The sequence below is a fragment of the Pleurodeles waltl genome, chromosome 6, assembly GCF_031143425.1.
Source record: "Pleurodeles waltl isolate 20211129_DDA chromosome 6, aPleWal1.hap1.20221129, whole genome shotgun sequence".
Classification (NCBI taxonomy): domain Eukaryota; kingdom Metazoa; phylum Chordata; class Amphibia; order Caudata; family Salamandridae; genus Pleurodeles; species Pleurodeles waltl.
Window position 1 is genome coordinate 1494434624 of NC_090445.1, and position 20651 is coordinate 1494455274.

Consider the following 20651-nt stretch of genomic DNA (forward strand, 5'->3'; position numbering starts at 1 on the left):
TGTCCGCAATTTCCGAACTCCAGAGGGACATGACGAAGGTGTTGAGGAAGCTTGACACTATACAGAGGGACCTGGACAAAAATGCCTGGTTGCTCAAAGCTATTAAGAAAACACTGAGGAAGGCAAACATGTGAGCTGTCCTGTTTTTTAGTGGGTTTAGGGGGTTTAGTGAAAGGTTAGAGTAGGGTAGTAGTTTAGGTAGGATAAGTAGGTTGGGGGTTTCATATTATTACGTTAGTTTGTGGTTGGGTGGGTGGGGGTTAATGTTGGGGCTTTTGTGTATTTAATTTTTTTGTGTTTTTTTATTTCAATACAAAAAAATATATATTTGTTCAGTATTAGTTAGTATATGTTTAGCTTAGTATATGTTGTCCTACATGTGCCTCGTCATATAAGGGGCTGGGGGGGGCAAATGTTTAGAGTGTTTTGTAAATTTTTGGTAAGTAAGCTTAGCATAGGGTACGTAGGGCCAGTTGTGAGTAATGTATAGTTAGGATAGATTAGGTTAATATAGGTGTGTTACATGGTTTTAAGTTCTGGTTTGTACATAGTTATTAAATATTGAGGTACTCCCTTACTGCATGTGTCATATGCTTGGGGCTCAGGGTATTTGCATGAGTGTACAGTGCCAATTGTCTGTTGGCCTGTGTATTCTGTGCTGGATCCACATCCTTCTCTTGACATGTTATTTTCCACTTCCAACTGAGCTGTCACATTGGCAGCTACAACAAATCTAAATCTCAATGCATCTGCCATCCATTGGACCCCCCCCACTCAATGTGAATATGGCTCCCACATATTGGACAGGTAGGTGTGGTTTTAAAGCTGTCATTGTTTGGGTCCTGTGTCAGAATGTTGGGCACTGTGGACATCTGTCTGCAGTCTGAAGTTCATGTCAACACTGCTAAACTGAGTAGTGTCAATTTCAGATGAGGTCAAGTATACACATTTCACACTTATGTGTGTTACTTGTACTCCCAGCTGACAATATTGCCCAAACACTCTTACACAGCCATTCCTGCTGTATGTTGTGGGTGTGGCATGTATTTTTTAAAGCAAATGCCACATACACAATGACTTGCTTGTAGGGGATGTGGCCAGCATTGACTTTCATCTTGTAGATACCTTGGCCCTGAATTATACTATTATTGCACTACATTTGCCTCATTTTCTTAACCAAAAGCAGTGCAAACTTACAATATCCCATGATATTTTGTAAGTTTGCACTGCTTTTGCTTACAAAATTAGGAAAATGCAGTGCTGTAATAGTATCATTCAAGGCCCTTATGCTTAGATATCTGCCCACGTTATTTCTGCACTCTCGTATTGACACTCTGTGACCATAGACATGTTACAAGCATCTTAAATCTCCAGCAAAGTAGATGTATCACATTACACAGAGACAAAGTGGGTGTGTTGGTGCTGTAGTGCAATATTTACATAGTCCAGGTCTGTGACCCCATTAGTTTAAAGAATTCTATTGTGATGCAACACAAGTTCAAGGTTGAGGGACATGTAATTTGACATGCTGAGATGAAGTGTCATTCAGTGCAGAGGAACATGATTTGCCAATTGAATAGTGAAAGACAATTGCAGTTCATAGTGGTAAGATTAAAAGTGTGTCAGTGAGTAGTGCATGTCATCAACTTTAGCAACACTGGCATGTTGTCAAGCACAGGGCAAAGGAAAATCAATGCCCATGTGGCATGGGCTGGTGCTACCGGGTACTCCAACGGGTGAAGATGATCTGTTCCACATCTTCATCCTTTTATGTGTGTATTGCCTCCTTTGCCCTTGATAGTGGTGCTGGTGGGTTTAAGGGAGCAACACACACTTCAGTGGTTGGAGAAGTGGACACCAAATTCTCTGCAGCTGCCATCTGTGGAACTACATATGGCATCACTGCTGCAAGTAGGAGCTGATGATTATTGAGTATGGCAGAAACATCCCTATGGTAGGCAGCCATGTCTGCCCTGAGGGAGGCCAGTTCCTGGTGCATGGAGTCCAGCTTGTTGTTATGCATGCGGCTGCAAGCTTGGGGGGGCAGGTCTTGTGACAACTCCCTCACATCAGTAGTGAGGTCCCTCACACATTGTTGGACTCCTTGCAGTAGGGACTGTGTGACTTGTATGGCTGCTGACTGTTCTGCGGATGTCATGATGCACATGCACATCCCCTCAAGTCTGGCTGCCATAGTATGCATCCCCATCTGCACCTCCTTGTTCAGCTCCCGCTGTCATCCCACTACTGTCCTTTCAAAGGTGGTCCTTGTTTTATCAGAGTCATCAGTTGTCTTTGAGCTGGCAGGTCGTACTATTAGGGTGGTGGGTGTGTCCTCTGGAATGGCTGCTTCATTTGTGCTCCTCCTTGCAACTGGAGGTGGTGTCTGGGGGTTCCCAGGACATCTTGGAGGATTTCCTGGCTGATGGTTGTCAGCTGGTCATCCAGGTCATCAGGGTAGCCCAGGGCAGACAGATCCACAGGAGAGCCATCGTCCTCTGCGATGAGATATTGTACAATTAGGGGGTCATTCTGACAACGACCGCGGAAGCACCGCCAACAGGCTGGCGGTGCTTCCATGGGCATTCTGACCGCGGCGGTACAGCCGCGGTCAGAAACGGGAAACCGGCGGTGTCCCGCCGGTTTCCCGCTGCCCCAGGGAATCCTCCACAGCGCCGCTGCAAGCAGCGCCGCCATGGGGATTCCGACCCCTTCCCGCCAGCCTGGTTCTGGCGGTTTTCACCGCCAGAACCTGGCTGGCGGGAACGGGTGTCGTGGGGCCCCTGGGGGCCCCTGCAGTGCCCATGCCATTGGCATGGGCACTACAGGGGCCCCCTAACAGGGCCCCACAATGATTTTTAGTGTCTGCTTGGCAGACACTGAAAATCGCGACGGGTGCAACTGCACCCGTCGCACACCAGCAACTCCGCCGGCTCCATTCGGAGCCGGCATCCTCGTTGCTGGTGCTTTCCCGCTGGGCGGGCGGGCGGCCTTTTGGCGGTCGCCCGCCAGCCCAGCGGGAAAGCCAGAATGACCGCCGCGGTCTTTTGACCGCGGTTCGGTCTTCTGGCGGCGGAACTTTGGCGGGCGGCCTCTGCCGCCCGCCAAAGTTGGAATGACCCCCTTAGTGTGTCTGTGTTGTGCAAGTTGTAATGTGACGTCACTGACCTCCTATTGGTGGTACATTGTTATCTTTGTTCCCATGCATTTTTCCCCGTCATTAGTGTTTGCAGTCTCTCAGCCCTATGCCCCACCTGCATGTCACATGTAGTGTAAGCAGTTTGGGAAATTGTCTACGTCACATCTTCTAGGTGTGGGTTCTGTCCAAATTGTGGCTTGCCACCTTCTTGTCCTCATCAACCCTCCCTCTGCTTCCATTACCATGGTGAGGCCTTGCAATGATTGTTGGTGTGCTGATGCCACATGCACCACACATAACAATATGGCCCTGTCTCATCTCCCATTTTTTACATACACCTATGCGCTGCTGAGACCTAGCACCATTCCATGCAATGCAATTCCATGAAATGATACAGGTGTCACCATTGGTAGTTTCTCATGTTGATGTTTGCATATGTGTGCTACATTGCATTGCACTGATGGGCCTGGCAGAGTTCAGTTTCCTCTTATGACTGTGTGGGTGTGTTTGCCCACCTACACGCATATGTCCTCCCTCTCAATGCAGTTGTCTTAGCACAATGACACCTGAGATGTTGCATGGTGGCATTGCAGCTATTGTAACACAGGCACATGGGTAAACCCAGGAATGGGCAGCATAAGTATGAGATTACTGCTGTGTACATCCTTATGTATGTGACAGGGTCTGATGGGTATTAAGTCTATGGACATGAGCAATTTACAGGAGTTTCACTTGGATACGGATTGATTGGGATTGATCACGTAATCATACTGAACCCTCATTTTGAGTGTGTTTGTGCCATGGGCACCTAACTGCCATTTCCTAATTGACCAGCGCACACAGCACAGGTAGTTGTGGCAAAGGTTGTCAATGGTTAATGCCACTTGAGCCAATGGCCTGGGACTGGGCATTGTCCTCAAGTTTACATTCTGACAATACCAGCTGTCCTGTGACACCAGACCAGATTTATATTCTACCCTACCTTCCTAGTCTGCTTCAGAATTTCCAGCAGCCTTGGCATGGCGATGTACCCCCCTGCAAAGGTTGTTGGTGTTGTGTTGTGCTGTGCCCCTGGATGCCCCTGCACAGCCCATGCACCTAGCATGGGCAGTGCAGGCAGTCCCGTGCCGTACCCCTTTGCCCTTTCCACTGCCTGATTTTCACGGCTGACATGCATTGTGTAGTAGGTATGTACCTCCTCCTTCTTGCACTTGACATTTAGGCATTCTTGTCCCCCATGCAACTTACTCTACATATCTGTTGTTTCCTGGTAGTCTGCGCTGTCCTGTCCTGTGATACCAGTGATGATTTTCTCTGGGATGACGGCTGCAACCATCTCCTCCATCTCGCCCAGGTCCTCTTGCAGTGCTGGACTACCACTTTTGGTCTGCAGTGCTGCCTTCCTGTTCCTTGCCATTTTCTCCTTTGTCCTGCGTTTTCAGTCATACCAGCGTTTCTTGCACTCCATGACAGTTCTCCTGACCTCTGTCACACTGTTATTCTTGTCCACAATCTTTTGCCAAATTGCCTCTCTCCTCCCAATTGGCAATTTAGAGGTGATGAAGAGTTGATGCTGGTGCTCCGTCACCTCTCTCACCAGAATTTCATGCTCCTCTGCGCTGAAAGGACACTTCTTCTTCTTCTTGTCTCCCCCTGGGTCTTGTCCTTGTTCTCCTGGCTGGTTCCTGGTTGTCTTGGGTCTCCCTGGGCTCTCTCCTGACTTCTGTGATCCATTTTGGGCTCCTTAGCACTGTTGGCTCCGTTTGCGTCTCTTTTGACACTATTGTGTGGAAAAATGGTGTACATCCGTTTTGCGGTGTTTTTCAATGTCGTAAACGGGATTAGAGTCATTTTTCCTGCGTTAACGTCATTTTGCCTTACGACAAGGCACAATGGTTAGCGTCAGGAAAAATGACTCTAACCTATTCTTAGTGCCACCCAGCATCAAAGTATATATTTGATGCATGGGTGGCGTTAAGAAATTTTTGATGCAAAACTGGGTTAGCACAGTTTTGCGTCAAAAAGTATACATCTGGCCCCTAGTGTTCCAACAACCAGGTTGACTGTTGGAGCTCAAGGAAATCAGGTAGTTATTCTTGTGCTGCAGCAGAAGTTTTTGACAGTTCCACATTTAGTATTTCTTGTAATGCTCTTCTTCAAGGTGAGAAGATATTTAAAACTTTTCAACTCAGAAACCTACTAATATTGATGAACCTGCAGAAAGATCTTGAAGTCTTTAGATCATACTGGCCAAACACACTTTTGAATTCTCACAAAAAAATCTTCATGACGTTACAGATGGTGCGGCTGGAAGGTGTGACCCCTTTTTTCATACGGCACAAAACAAGTATAAATATGCCCCAAAAACTACGCAGACAGTATTCTGTTTTTAGGAATATACATGTACTTAGAGATATTAAATGTGATTTCAACCTGATTGATAAATGCTCAAGAGTTTCTGGCTATCAAATTGATAAACTCAAGATGAAATCTAGATTATGACATACAATTGTTAGTATGCTTCCTCTGAAATTATAGGGTTGTAATACACACACACCTAAGATATCACTCTCAAGAGCGAGTTATGATGACAGCGAGAGTTGGGGTTGGTGTCCTGAAAAGCTGTGACAGGCAAAGGGCAGAAATTCACTGTATGCGCAACATACAGTGCATTTCTGTTCTTTCCTCCTGCACTGGAGCCCAAATTGCTGCCTAGCACTAATACAGGCACTTTTGTATGTCTGCATTGTCAGCAGGATTGTGTTTGTGCAGGAAGTGACATCTTCCTGCACAGAAACAATCCAGAGAGGCATTTCTTCCTTCTATATCTGCTCCAGAATGCACCCAATGCTGAACCAAGGCCACAAGACCCAACTTAACGAAGAAACAGCAAAAAATAAACAAATGCCTGACCCTCCCCAACCAACCAGACACCTCAGATCAACTTCCTTCTCTCCCTCCCTTGCAGACACCCCACCGATCTGTAGAGCCAACTGAGGAGGATGTTCCTCCTCTCACCAGGCAGCCATGGCTAAGAACACCTCAGGAGCGCACCATCAGCCCAGGTATTCAGAAGAGGACTAAAGACCTGGATGTTCAAATCATCCTTCCTCCACACAGAGGCATACAGCTCCAGCACCTTGAGACCTTCACCGCTGATTTGACGGGCTCTATAAATGTTTGATTGATTGAATGAACATAAGGCAATACAGAGACTTGCATTGTGTTGCCCTAAAGTGGCTTTGCGTGGCCTTGTAGCTATGGGTCTGCACTATGTGCTGCCAGTGTGTCACAAAAAATGACGCACTGGTGGTACACGGGGCTTGTAAATAAGCCCCTCAGACTTTAACAAGCTTTAGACATGGGTAGAATTATTGTTACCCAACTAACAAAATGTTTTAATGTAACATCGATCCAAATAACAGTGTTATATTTTTACTATTTCACTTTTTTAAGATTTTGCATTTCTACAACAGTTTTTAAGTTGTAGCTTTATCTGAGCATAACATTTCCAATTTTTTTTAAATCAAAGATTTCCAATCTTGACATAGAAAGATACTTAGGAGCTCCTTGCACCACCATTGTGTCACTTTATGAAGAAACAGCAGTCCAAACCACCACATCCTATCTTTGCATGGCTTTGAATGGCCTCATAGATATGGAGTAAGAAAAGGCAGTGCAGATAGCTGTGTTGCATTACTCTGTGCTAGGGAGGCATTCCATGTGTGTTGCAGTGGGTGTTTCCACGCTTTACCCACTTTTTTGATGCATCCCCAGATTTACAAGAACTTGTAAACTTGGAGGTGTGCCAAAGCATTACGCCTTCCTTGAGGAGGCGGCACGGGGAGAAATATTTTTATTTCTTCTTGCTTCATCCTCATTCTATGTGTGCTGCATTCTGCAGCACACTTAGGGGGTTATTCCAACTTTGGAGGAGGTGGTAATCCATCCCAAATGTGACGGATTTACCACCAGCCGTATTACGAGTTCCATAGGATATAATGGACTCGTAATACGGCTGGTGGTATATCCGTCACTTTACCGTCACTTTTGGGACGGATTACCACTTCCTCCAAAGTTGGAATAACCCCCTTAGAAAGAGGAAAGTGTCTCCCAGGATTCTTTCTGAACAGGAAGGTGTCCCTTACTGAACAAATACACATGCAATACATACTTGCAAAGCAGATATCCTTGCACCATGGTGGAAGGGTGCCTGTGTTGGTGCTAGGCAACCCATTTTGAGCACTCCTGCCCTTTCACTTTGATACAGGGCAGTGCAGCAAGTTGACTTGCTGCACTTTCCTGCACCAAATCCCCATAAATATGACCCTAAGAACCTCATTTACAAGGAAATGTCAGAGCGCAGAGCTGGGCCTAATTTGGCAGAGGTACGCTTCAACATTTCATAAATACAGGGATGCATTGTATTTACAACAATAGGGCACACCCCTGTCTGTTCCTTAGAGATAGTTCTAAAATTAGCTGCCTAGCGGCAGCGCAGGCACACTTGCCCCATAGTGCAAGGGTGCATGTGTTGCAAGGAATGATTATTTATGTGCAGGAATATGTCCCTTCTTGCAGATAAACAATCAATAATGGTGATTTCCTACTTCTGTGTGTGCTGCAGAATGAGTGTTGCTGTGGACGTTCAACTGCAATACCCATTGCATTTGGACGCTGCCCCACATTTACGAGGATTCCCCTGCAGACTGAGAATTGAGGACTGGCCCTGCAGTGGAACTTCATGTTTGGGGTCCATTCGTTGTCAATGAAGACAGCTCTGGACACAGTAAGGGCCACCTTTGGACTGCAGTTGGAGGGGGGGACAGACAGGTTTGTTTGCTGGTTAAGTCATTAAGTTACCTCTAAGAATATCTCCTTGTGAAAATCCCTGGGCCAAACAGTGTCCTCCCTTATAGCTCCCCTCTTGCGCATCCTGTCTAGTTTAGTTAGTCAGTTTGGATATCATTAGGCTCGGCAAGAAGGTTCAGTGCTGTAGGATTGATCTTATAACAGGTGAGATTTACTACTACCAAATGGGGCTTTACCAGTGCTTAATTTGTGCTTGTTTTTCTGGTTCAGAGCACCGGCACTTATTTCTGAGGGCCGGCGCTTAATTGTCTGTCTCAAGCATTTACTGCTAGCAAAATACACCTGGGAAAGACGGAGGAAGAGAAAAACGAAAAAGCGTTGGAAGGGTGAAAAGCAGGAGGCTGACAGAGTGAGCTGAAGGGGCAGGAAGTGGCTGTAAATGGACTAAAGAGGCCCGAGGTGGCTTCAGGATTATGCTGCCTCAGTATTATGTGCTCGCACTTTTAACTGCAGCAGCCGTGTGTTTAAGAGGAGAGCTTTGAAGACCGGCACCTTTTTATTTACAATTTAAGATTGGGCTTTAGTCTATTAATTTGTATTTTAGCCCTAATTCTATAAGGTATAGATGAAGAAGGCATCTCACTCAGGGGCTGTCTCTTGTGATAAGTACAACCTATCTGCACCTATTGCATGTAGTAGCAGTGAACAGACATGACATGACCTGGCTGATGTCTTAGCGCCCACAGCGGTCATATGCTGAAACCATGTGTTATGTAAAAGAGTGCTGCATAGTGCATGTGGGTTGCCAGTATTTGATGTACTGTAATTAAAGGTGATGTGAGTGTGATCCATACGCAAGCATGACAAATCTCTAATAGATGCCATTAGATCATAATGTATGTTGGAAATACATGGATGTGGTAAAACCCAGAAAATGTATAAATGCATAGACACATAATTTAGGCATCATTTTAGTTCTTGAGGTGGTTCTGGCTGAGATGTCTTATGGTTTTCTCTATGACAGTGTTAAACAGTTGGAAAATAGTTTAGAAAAGTCTTTGGAGCAAGGTGTGGTACAGGATCCCCTTGGGGATACGGATTCGAAAAGTCCTTGGAGTGTGTTGATCCTGCTAGTAATTCTTGTGCAGCTGCTGAGAAGATGATGCACTTATCAACTCACTTGCGGCCTGTTGGACAAAAGCTACGTGACATATCTGAACTCACCAATTAATACTTACAGATTTCTATCTTTTCCATTAATTTTAGTGAGGCACTAGATGGTGGCTCCACTCGAGATACCTGATTCTTGATAAAACTTATTAAGTTATTTATAAGCATTTCATTTTTACGCATTGTCGAGTCATAACCTCTCTGTGCTTAAACAAGTATATATTTGAATGGTGTGTTTTATGGGGTGATTCTCATGTAAGAGATAATTGTTTTTTTACCGTTAGTTAGTGCTGTGTCTGCCTGCCCGACCTTCAGCTCCTTGTGTGTGCAAAGGGGCGTCATCAGTGTGAGGCAGTGTTTCTAGCCTACACATGTGGTGGGGTGTAGAAGAGGAGGTGTCTTACACCAAATGTAGGGCAGCGATCACAGCTTGCCCTGAGGTCATGTTTGCACCCCTCTGATCCCAGAACGTAGCACTATGTGACCTTCCCAAGTGGCGCCAGATGTCCTATGCCTTTTTTCTCAAGACTGCCTTTGGGCTAGCTTTGGGCTTCTTTGTTTCATTCTTGGGGGTTTCCCCAGACCTCTGAATTTTATTATTGTGTACTGATGGATGTTCCCTTTAAGCAGTGTGAAACCTTCTTTCCCACCCTATTGCTAAAACTGTTGTGGGAGTAAGCTTACTTCTGAGTTCTACTCTGCTCGGAGCTGCGGTGGATGTTTTGGACTCCCTTCCCTTGAGCCCCCATCTCGCTCGGACCATATATTTTTGGGCCAACTGTTCTCAGCAGCTGTTAGGAAGCCTGAGGGTAAGGAGGAGGCAATATACATTGCAGAATTGATTATTGGTAAGCACAGATAAGTACCTACAAGTATCAATAGGCTACTAACACCAAATAGGTCCAGTTAGGTCTCAATAAATTAACCCCAGGTAAACCCTTAGTAGCTTAGCAATGAGCAACAAGGCGTAACTTTGGCAACAAAGGGGTCATTATTACCCTGGCAGTCTTGAGTCTGTCAGGGTCACGGTGGTGGTCAGACCGCCACCAATGTAGCAGTTCGACAGCCCCATTATGACAGTGGCGGTAGCGTGAAAGTCAAACCGCCAGCACCTCCAATTTGCCTCCAGAGGAGGGACTGGCAATGCTGGCAGTCCTAATCTGCCATGGCAGCGCTGCATGCAGGGCTGCCTTAGAGATTACGAGTCTCTTCTCCACCGGCAGTTATATGGTGGTAGTACTGCCATGCAACTGCTGGCAGAGGCTGGCTGCAGAGGGCTCCAGGGGGGCCCCTGCATTGCAAATGCACTTGGCTTGCACAGTGCAGGGGCCCCCCGACCAGCCCTGTTGCGATGTTTACTGTCTGTTTTCCAGAGAGTGAACATTGAGATGGGTGCTGGTGCACCCTATGAACTACAGTATTGCTGTTGGCTCTATTATGAGCTGGCGTCAATGTTGTAGGCTATTTCCCTCTGGGCCAGTGGGCGGAAACACCATTTCCTCCTGCTCACCCAGCGGGAAACTCCTAATGAGGCCCACAGGAAGTTGTCCACGCTGGTGGCAACCTGACCATCAGAACTTCAGTGGACGCCTTTTCCATCCGCCGGAGTCGCAATCGGCCCCAAAGTGTGTAAGGCATTTATACATCACAAAATAATAATTAAATAAAAACAGGAAACAGTTTCAACATGTAAAAAACAATTTATAAAAATAAAAAATATTTTATCATTAATTGACACATGATACGGCCTGGCGGTGTTCTACTGGCGGATGCTGCTGCTGGCAGCAGCGCCCCGTCCTTTCTCCTGCTGGAGGATCCCCTGAAACCAGGTAAGTCGGGTGCTCCGACAGGGGAGGGGCATGGGGGGTGTTGTGTGTGTTTGTAGGGGTGAGTGTGTATGTTTGTGTGTGCGTGGATGCGAGTATGCATGTATGGACGTGTGGGTGCGTGTACGTTGTATTGTGTGAATGCGTGTGTGCATGTATGTATATGTGTGTGTGGATGTGTGTGTGAATGGATATATGCATGCATGGATAAATGTGGGTATGAGTGTGTATATACAGTACATGTGTTCAATGGTGCGTGAAGGTGTGTGTATGCCGTGGGGGGTCTGGTGAGGGGGGGGGAGGTGGGGGAAACCTGGTGAGGGGGTGGGGGGCAGGGAAGACCCCTATCAGTGATAGGGATGAATTCTCTGTCACTGATAGTGCCTACCACCATACTTTTTGTGGCAGTAAGGAAGCCACAAAATCCATGGCGGTAGGTGGGGGTCATAATCCTGCAGGGGGACTAGTGACGGGCGCCTGGCTGGAGACTGAAGATGGAAATCTTTGTCTGGGACAAACTTGAAATTGGATCTGACATATCTGTAGCCCTCCTCAAATACATTGCGGGGAAAGTCATATCCAACTTTTCAAGTTTGGACTTTGTCACATTTTTGGATCTTTTTCTCTCCGACGTCTGACGACCCTCCACAGCAAGCTGATTTTGAGTTGACTTTGTCGGATAACCTTTCCAGGAGCCCCCAGTGAAATCCTGGAAGACTGGGGCTTTTCAGTGGGATGAACCTGTAAGTCAGATTGGGTCGCTTTATGGAGCTTTTTGCCAAAAGTTCTCCAAACTTCTGGATCTTATTCCAGAAGGTTTTGGAAGGTCCTTTCTGTGTACGCAACTCACCCCAAGGTTCCAGAAGCTCTGAGTTTTTCCATGAGGGTTACGACTACAACTCTCGGAACGCACCTGGCTCAAACTTCAAAATGGCCACTGGATGGTGGTCAGCTGGTCAGTTTCTTCAGGATTTGATACAGGGTATTCTGGTCAGCTATTTTCTACCTGTAGCAAACAGTGAGTCCCTTCTTGAACCGGTTGAAAACAGTCAAAATCCTTTTTGTGGTGAAGCCCAAGTGTGCATCTTGCGCAGTTCTTCACAGTGCAGTGTTCAGGTGCAGGTCAGGGGTCCAGCAGGGCAGTCCTTCTTCTTATTGTAGTTGGAGTTGGTATTGTAGGAATCTCAGGTGTGGGTGCAGATCTTCCATATTTATCATTGCTCCTGGGGTGGAAAGAAGGGGGGAAACTGTCCAATCATAGACAGGCCACCACGCTCTTGGATGCCCACTTCCAGGGAAGTGTTTCAAAACTTAAGCCCAAGGAGCAACATTCGTTAAAAATTCAAAATGTAAGAAATTCCATTTTGGAGGTTAGGTCTGGCTATGTTCACCCAGTTGTGTGGCTACAATTCCTTAACATACCCATTTCTTGCCCTCTTCTAATCTATGCAGGGAATGGGGGAGGTCCTGAGCTGCTCCAAATGTCCTTTCCTCCTTTTGCTGCTCTCCCCCATCCTGTTTCACCATCTTCTGAGGTTGATCTCCTCCCAAGGCACTTTCTTTGTCCTTAGCCTAGGCCACTTCACACCTCATCAAGGCAGCCAGGGCAGGCTGCCAGGGGCTGGCCAATCAGAGAAGGGCACTACAGAGCTGAAGTTGGCAACTTTTAGGTAAAGTTCTAAAACTCTTTTCCTGAACTAGTTATATTAAATTCAACATTGGCAAGTTGTTGGATTTATTATAACAATATAGTTGATACCAAACCTAAATAGTTAGCTACTTTTGAGTCTTTATAAATTAAAAATAATGTCTCTCATTTTAGCTTCTGTAGCCCAATAACTACAGTGAGGGTGTTGTGTAGCTATTTTAGTTATAGCTCCACGCACCTTACTGTAACATACTAGGCCTGCCGCTGTGCACTTTACCCTAGATGTATTTGTTTCGGCTTTATTATTGTTACAGTAGCCACTTCTACGGTCTTGTTTTATTTTCCCATTATCTGACTGTTTCTGCCTAGGCCAGCACTCTGTTCTCAAACAAGACATTCTTGCTCACTCTGTGCTTCTTTCAACGCTACAGCAAGATGGTTCGCCGGTGAACATGGTATAAGTCTAGTCTCTGACATTCATAGAAAATACACATCCTTACATAGGGACATTTTCTTAGCACACCCGCTGTTTTATTATAAAAACACTTCCCTGTTTCTTACATATTAGAGGGAGATTCCAGGCAGAGAACCACAACTGTATGCTGATTGCTGAATGCTTCGCTACAGCTGTTTTGCAGACTTCAGGCCTTTCTCAGGTATGGGGGATGATGTCTTCCCAGGCAAACCTGAGGGGCAGAATTAGAGCTGATGATGCTGTGCTCTATCATTGCCTAGGTAGGAATTAGTCTGTTGACTCTAGTGACAGTATGGTAGCATTATTTTTATGTTTTACTCTTCTTGACACAATTTCAATCTTGTCATGCTGTATCGTCCAGGTTATTGCAGTCCACGCTTTGCTATCTAAGATGCAGTCACTTTATCAAAGCAGTATTGAAATATATACTGCCTCTGTTTTTCATTGTGTATGTGAGACTAATGTAACTGAGAGAAACGGATGAGACCTGAGTGACCACCGCTTCCCTGAGAAACCAGTTATGTCATGTGCTCAGCTGCCCAATTATCCCTGCCCTTGGGTAGAGAGGAGGCACTGCTAGTTAGCCGGAGCAGAACCCAGATTGGAGCGACAGGTATCACCTGTAGTGGGTTAGACTCAGTCTCCCATACCACAGACGATTCTGCCACTCAAAATCCACTAGCCTCATTAGAATAATGAGGGCCTACGTGACATGGCGCTGCCAATGTTTGGTCAGGCTCTAATTTTCAGGTCCTCCTGGGTATCTGTGTCTCACTATGTACAAAGACACCTCAATACTCTATATATGGAGACGTCTGGGGTATTGAGGATTTCTTCCTTGGCTAAGTAGGTCATCATGTCTGATGCTGGAGGTTGTTCAAGCTTGAACTCTAAAAGGATAATCCCCATTTGACATGCCTTTTCTGAACAAAATTAGAATCTATTATGGCAAATCCACAAAAGGTAGCAATTGCAGTAAATGTGAGACAACTCCTGACTGCACCATTTATTGGCAAATGGCCTAACGGCCCAGGGGTTCTGGCCACATTTGTTGTTGGCGCAGATGCAGCTTATAGAACAGAATCATTTTATTTTTGGGTCACATTTACAGCAGTTGATGGGAACAAAAACACATTTCGTCACTATACACTTGCAAATGTACCTGGACAATACAGAGCATATGCATATTTAAAAATACCTTCATCTTATCAGGAACATAATAATTGGCTTGATGGCGTCCTACCCCACACGATTTTACCAGTTAGGTTAGGTCCTCTATGTTATGAAGGTCCTGCCTAGCCTTTATTGGCCCCTATACACCTCACCCTGCAGAAGCAAATCTAGCAGTAGCTGAGGTTCATTGCTTACATACTGAGCTGACAGAAATATACAGACGATTAGTACAGTTTGTAATGCAAACATTGAATACAAACCCAGCACGTACTGCTCCAGTGCAACCACATGCAGTGATGCCAGGTATTAACCCTGCAACTGTGCATTCAATATTGGGTAAAGTACCTGCCAAACGAGAGGAAGCTCCATTTTGGTTAGCTCCAAAAATAAATGCACTGGAAGTGGTATTTCCCAATACGGGACCTCACGATAAACATAGAATTCTAACGATGTGCTTGACATTTGGGATGGTCCCCACAGTAGATAACTGTAATACCTGGGTCAGGCTGACACTTGCCAATTTACCGGAAGTTTTGAATGAATACGGGGCTGCCCCTGCCCTGGACTTGAGGATGCAATTAATGAGCAATTTTGTCACTGTATCCTCCATTATTTTAAGCAATCTTAAAGGGGAAGTAGTCACACTAGCGGTGCGCATGCAGCTCCGTGATGTTCCTCAACAGGATCAGGAATGCGAGCTGCGCAAGATTATTGCAGAGACCTATTCTAGTTTTGGTCGGGATAGCCTGGGGGCCAGAACAACTAAATAGCAATTTCAGGGCAAATCTAATAAATATTTTTCCAAGCAATCTCCAGAGGGCAATAAGAAATGCTGCGATAAAAAAAAAAAAACTCCTAAGAAAGAAAGGGGAGAATCTCCACGTAGGGCAACCCTGCAGAATAGATATAATCTCCGAAATAGAGATAATATAAAAACGCCTGATAAATATCAATATACTGGTACACGCCAATCTCGTTCCTTTCAGGACTCATCGGAAAAACGCAGTGAGAGAGATGGGCAATTAGAGCGAAGAACAGAGTATGTGAAATTGAGACAGTAATCACAACACTCTTCAGAGGTTTCTGTAAAAAAAGAAGAGAAACCTCCTCAACAAAAATACCAATTTAAAAAGAAAAAAGTGGCAGCAGTTGCAATACGACATGGCGCTCAACAAGAGGGTCCTCTTGAGGTGGGCATTAGCGCTGCTAGACAGCGCAGCAGAAATCACAATAGTTTGCCAGAGCGTTCTAGAGCCTCTGGAGGTGAAAGCAAACATTGACTTTCTACAAGTAGAAACTACGGACATGCGAGTTTCCACACCTGATAAGGTGTATAAAGGAACATTACAGTTAGAAGGAGACATTGAACGCACAATAGATGCAATCTTTTGGGATCGCTTTGTAAATATATATGATATCCTATTGGCCGAACAAGATTGGCCACCTGAATTTGTCCGTAGCTGCCCATATGGGGAAGAGGTTATTAAACCTTCTTTCTCGCCTCTTGTTCCAGAGGCCCTCACTGAATCCTATGCCATCGATCGGGCATTGGCGCAGGCACCAGTGTTTTATCGCAACCATGTAGGATGGGATAAAGAATCCACCTACCATGTAATATCTATTAAAAATGAACATCAACTTCAACCTCAGTATCCAATAAAAAATTATGCGAATGCACTCGTGAGAGAAATCCTCACACAACTAGAGTAACAGGGTGTAATTGAACCCTGCATCTCCCTAATGGACAATCCTCTATTCCCTGTAGCTGAACCGGACCATTCATATAGAACAGTCTTAGACTACAGACACTTAAACAGTCATACACGCACATATGCTATACAAAACTCACATAGCACAGCACACAGCACTCCAACATAGTGCGCAAAAAAATACAAAACAACACTAAACATTTCCAATGGTTTCTTCTGCCAGAATATAGCGTCTGAGAGTAGAAACTTATCAAGTTTCAGTGCTCTAGGTTCTCAGAAAAATGTTGTTGTTTATCTCAGGGGTACAAGAACAGTCCAGGACTGTTCGTAGCTTGTGTGACTGTAATTTTACACTACATTGACCCTGAAGTATTGTCCTATGTAGATGAGATCTGTCTTACGGATGATGAAATACTACAAAATTTAAGACGGGTAGCCCACATTGTTGTGGGATTTGCTGAATTCCGCCACAAATTCAACTTAAAAAAGACAAAAATAGCCTTCCTCAGCATCCTATTTGTGGGATATAATCAATAGAGTGAAGGAAAGAGCCTAGCACCACAATTCTTAGAAAATTGCGCACAATTACAACCTCCAAATACGATTAAAAATCTCCGATCTCTATTGGGTTTCCTAAATTTTGGCAGAACTTGCATTCCAGATTATGCGTCATGCATAAAACCCTTATATGACTTAATACGACCTGACTTTTCAAGCAAATTTCGGACAGTCAAACACACATGCGTTCTCACAGATCTCCAGACAGATATGCTTGCAGCACAACATCTACACACAGGGGACAACAAAACACATTTGGTCATCAGAGTAATTGTTGGTACCATCGATTTCACCTATGTAACATTTAATGAGGGTTAGACGTCCTAATAGCGTACAAATCACATTTATACTCTGCAGCAGAACAATGCTTTGCTCCCACTGAGGAAATTCTCACTGCTGTTCAGATGGCTGTCATTAAAGAAAGACCTCTAGCCCAGGGTAAACACATTATTGTTGTTTCTCCCATAACAGCCTTAAAGGCTGTCACCAAAGCCACCATTTTAAAAGCAAAAGCATTACATCCACGTTGGATCCACTTGGGCACTTCTTTGACAGACACTGATGTAGATTACATTTTTGACCCAAAATTACCAACTCAAGAATTTTTGCAATACGAACTAGAATACCCAGTTCCAACAAACACACTGCCTACTGAACAATATCATAGAGTCATGTACACCGATGGCTCTGCACAACCTGCAATTGGCACAAAGCATCAATACTCCGCTGCTTGCGTAGTCGTAAGTGGCTATATGAAGGAGAATATATTCTGTCCCCTACATCCCTTTACGCAAACACTAGGAGATTGCACAGCACAACTGGCAGAGCTGAAAGCTCTGGTGATGGCACTGGAAAATATGGATCCTTCACAGCATACGCTGATCGTTTGTGATTCGTGTCCAGTCCTTCAATGAATACCCGCATTATTGGCGCCAGAATGGGTTCAGAGATTCTAAAGGCAACACCATTAAACACAGATTACTACACTACCATATGTCCAAGATGTACATACACTTGGACACCAGCGCATTGGAATACACATGGCTGGGAATACACTGGCTGATGAACCCAAAAGTCAGCAGTTCCTATGCCACTGTTGCTGTGGTAACCTGTTCAGAAGCGAAATCGGACACAGACATATGGGCTGCCGTGACAGCTACGGCTTATGGTACGCCCTATCCAAAAGCATTTCCTGCTATATATTCCTTCCGAATGGGATGCTGCCTAAACGCTGAAGTTAAGATACCAGGCGTAGGGTTTTGAGAAATTCCCAATAAAGATATAAGACCAGAGTTAATTAAAGCAGCGCATGAGGGCGCAGCATCTGCCCATGCTGGTGTGGCAGCTACAATATCACTGCTACAAGCCCATTTTTGGTGGCCAGGCCTACACAAGGAGGCCAAGCAGTATGTCCTTTGTTGTGACATCTGCCAGCAAATCAAAGTTTCTACTGATAAAAGCTCATCGCAGACACGCCTTCTAATTTCTAACAAACTGTTACAATGTGTGTATTTGGACTATTGTGGTCCCCTGACACCTGATAGGGCATACAAATATATCCTAGTCGCTGTTGACTCCTGCTCCAGATTTCTATGGGTGGGGCCACAAGGCTCGGCTGACGCTCGGAATGTTATTAAAGATTTGCGAGTCTTTATCGGTACATATGCAGTTGCAGCTTTCCACTCGGACCAGGACCCTGTTTTCGCCTCAAGGGCTTTCAGGGACACCACAGCTTCGTTAGTGGTCTAACTCGAGTACTTGTCTCCATTTCATCCCGAGGGAAATAGTGTCTTGGAGCGATTAAACAGTGATTTAAAGCAATCCTTAACAGCCAGAGTCTTAGGTACAGGTCGTAGTTGGCTTAATCACCTGTATGGAGTCCAGAGAGCACTTAAAAATCTGCCTAGAATGTACCTGAGGGGTCGCACTTCATATGAGTGCTTGTTCGAAACTCAAATGTATGTTCCAGATCTTGATGGTCCTGGTGTGGAGACGGCAGAAACACCTTTTGACATAAATGAACGTGTCACTGTCTTACAGGAATTACAACAGTTCTGTGATGACAAGTCTTCTGCCAGTGCTGCCTCCATTGGAATTAAGGATATGCCTGTAATGCCTACAGGCTGGATCCCTAAAGTTGGGAATCTAGTACTTGAAAAGGTTGCTGTGAAAAGGGAATTTGGTCCTTCTTATCGTGCACCAGTCCCTGTCTTGGGAATACACAGTATCAGAACTGTCATTCTACCATCATTGGCAGGTGCCAAAGAAAATCGTTTTGTCTCTATCGACAATGTCAAACTACACCATGTGGCCGATCCTGCACAACCGGCCAAAAGGAACAGCCAGTAGTTCCCGAATCCCTCTCACTACTGGTCAAGAAGTTCCTCTACAAGTTGTAAGCAGCAACACCGACACCTCTCCAGGCTTGGGGAGGGTGGAAAATGATTTTGCAATTACTGACATTAAATAATATGGGAATTACTGATCGATTTGACACAACTTCAACACAGACGAATGGCCACCACGAGAAACACCAACTCCACCAAGAAACATGGCTCCAGTCTTTGCACAAACTGCTTTTGGATATTTTGCCGACATCAATGATAGCTTTTCAGACTCATTCGCCTCTTCGACACCTGAAGCTGATAAGTTGGCTTAAAGTAACTTACTTCATTCTTCCATGGAACTATCTGTGGCTTTCTTGGACTGTAATCACTTTCCTGCTTTGGATTGGGTTTGTCATCACTTTCTTTTTGTTAATACATGGTAATTTTCTTCCTGAAAAATCAGCAGTTGAACAGGTGGAAGAGGTCCTAAAACCCCCTTTTTCTTCTCACAAGGTCCGCAGAGACTTCTCTTTTGGGAACATTTCTGCTTTACCAATTCCTGATGGGATTGTTAGGGATAAAGTAATATTTGATATATACGGCCCTACGGAGGTCATTCAAATACCATATGTGTTTAAACTTTCAAAGAACAATATAATAATACCTGGGGTTGTTTCTGATGATTGGGATGTGAAAACAGTTGATTCTTTGATGACTGAATTGCAGTATTATACTGTATTCGAAAACGAAGATGTTTATCAATCTAGACAAAATCATGGTGATATGTTTTGCTATTATTATTATGGGCACCATTTCATCCACAGAGCAAGCAGCCCAAACACTGTTTTTAATTATATGCAATGGGAACATTGTCCGACTCCACCACAAGGGAGTTCTAAAACGTATTCTGAAAAGTTTACATATTTTTCTGGGCACGATGTTAAAAATGGTGAGTCATAATATTTTAAATGGCCACAAACACAAAATGCACGCATTTTATTAACAAATACGAAATTAATTTATTTTGAGTCCTTTGTTTCCTGGTTGACTATAGAAGGCCTATGAATGTAGGCTAAAGTCGATTGACTTGAAAAGTGTGTGGGGAACTAGACATTGGCAAATGCGGGGAAAGGAAGCTTTATTTAGAGCATGCCTGATACCTGTTCAAATTATATTTTTAAATGAAACTGTACAATGAATGAGTTGTTTAGGCTTAGCAAAGATTAAGGAATTGACCACGCCCAGTGTACCTGCCCCTGCAAAATTTGATAAATGGCAAAAATGTATAAATGCAACTGAAGATCAGCTTGATGAATGGGTCCAGAATGGCACATTTAATCCCTTATTACAACCTTTGCAGTCAGAGTTAAAGTGGCGGTACTACCGCCTACAGGCCGGCGGTAACAAAAATGGAATCACAACTACGTCGGGAACCGCCAACACAGACAGCCACTTTAACAAGGCGGTAGCAAGAAACACCGCAGCGGTAATAGCCAACAGACAGATGTAAGACAATGTACCGCCCACACCATTACAATCTGTCCATCCGCCAGATTTTCCGGGGCAGTACCAACGCCATCAAAAGCACAGCGGAAACTGGACTTGGAAGGGAAACCACTCACCTCTAGACAGTCAAGGAAGAACCAGGTTGCCATGGAGCCCGAACAACTGGTGTTGCCAATGCTGGTGTATCTTCTTATCTACCAGGTGGATGAATGGCGGCGGCGACGACCACGGTGGGTACTGCACGTAGCACATGGGGGGGGGAGGAAGAAAAAGAGAGTGACACACACACATAACACGCAACACCCCCA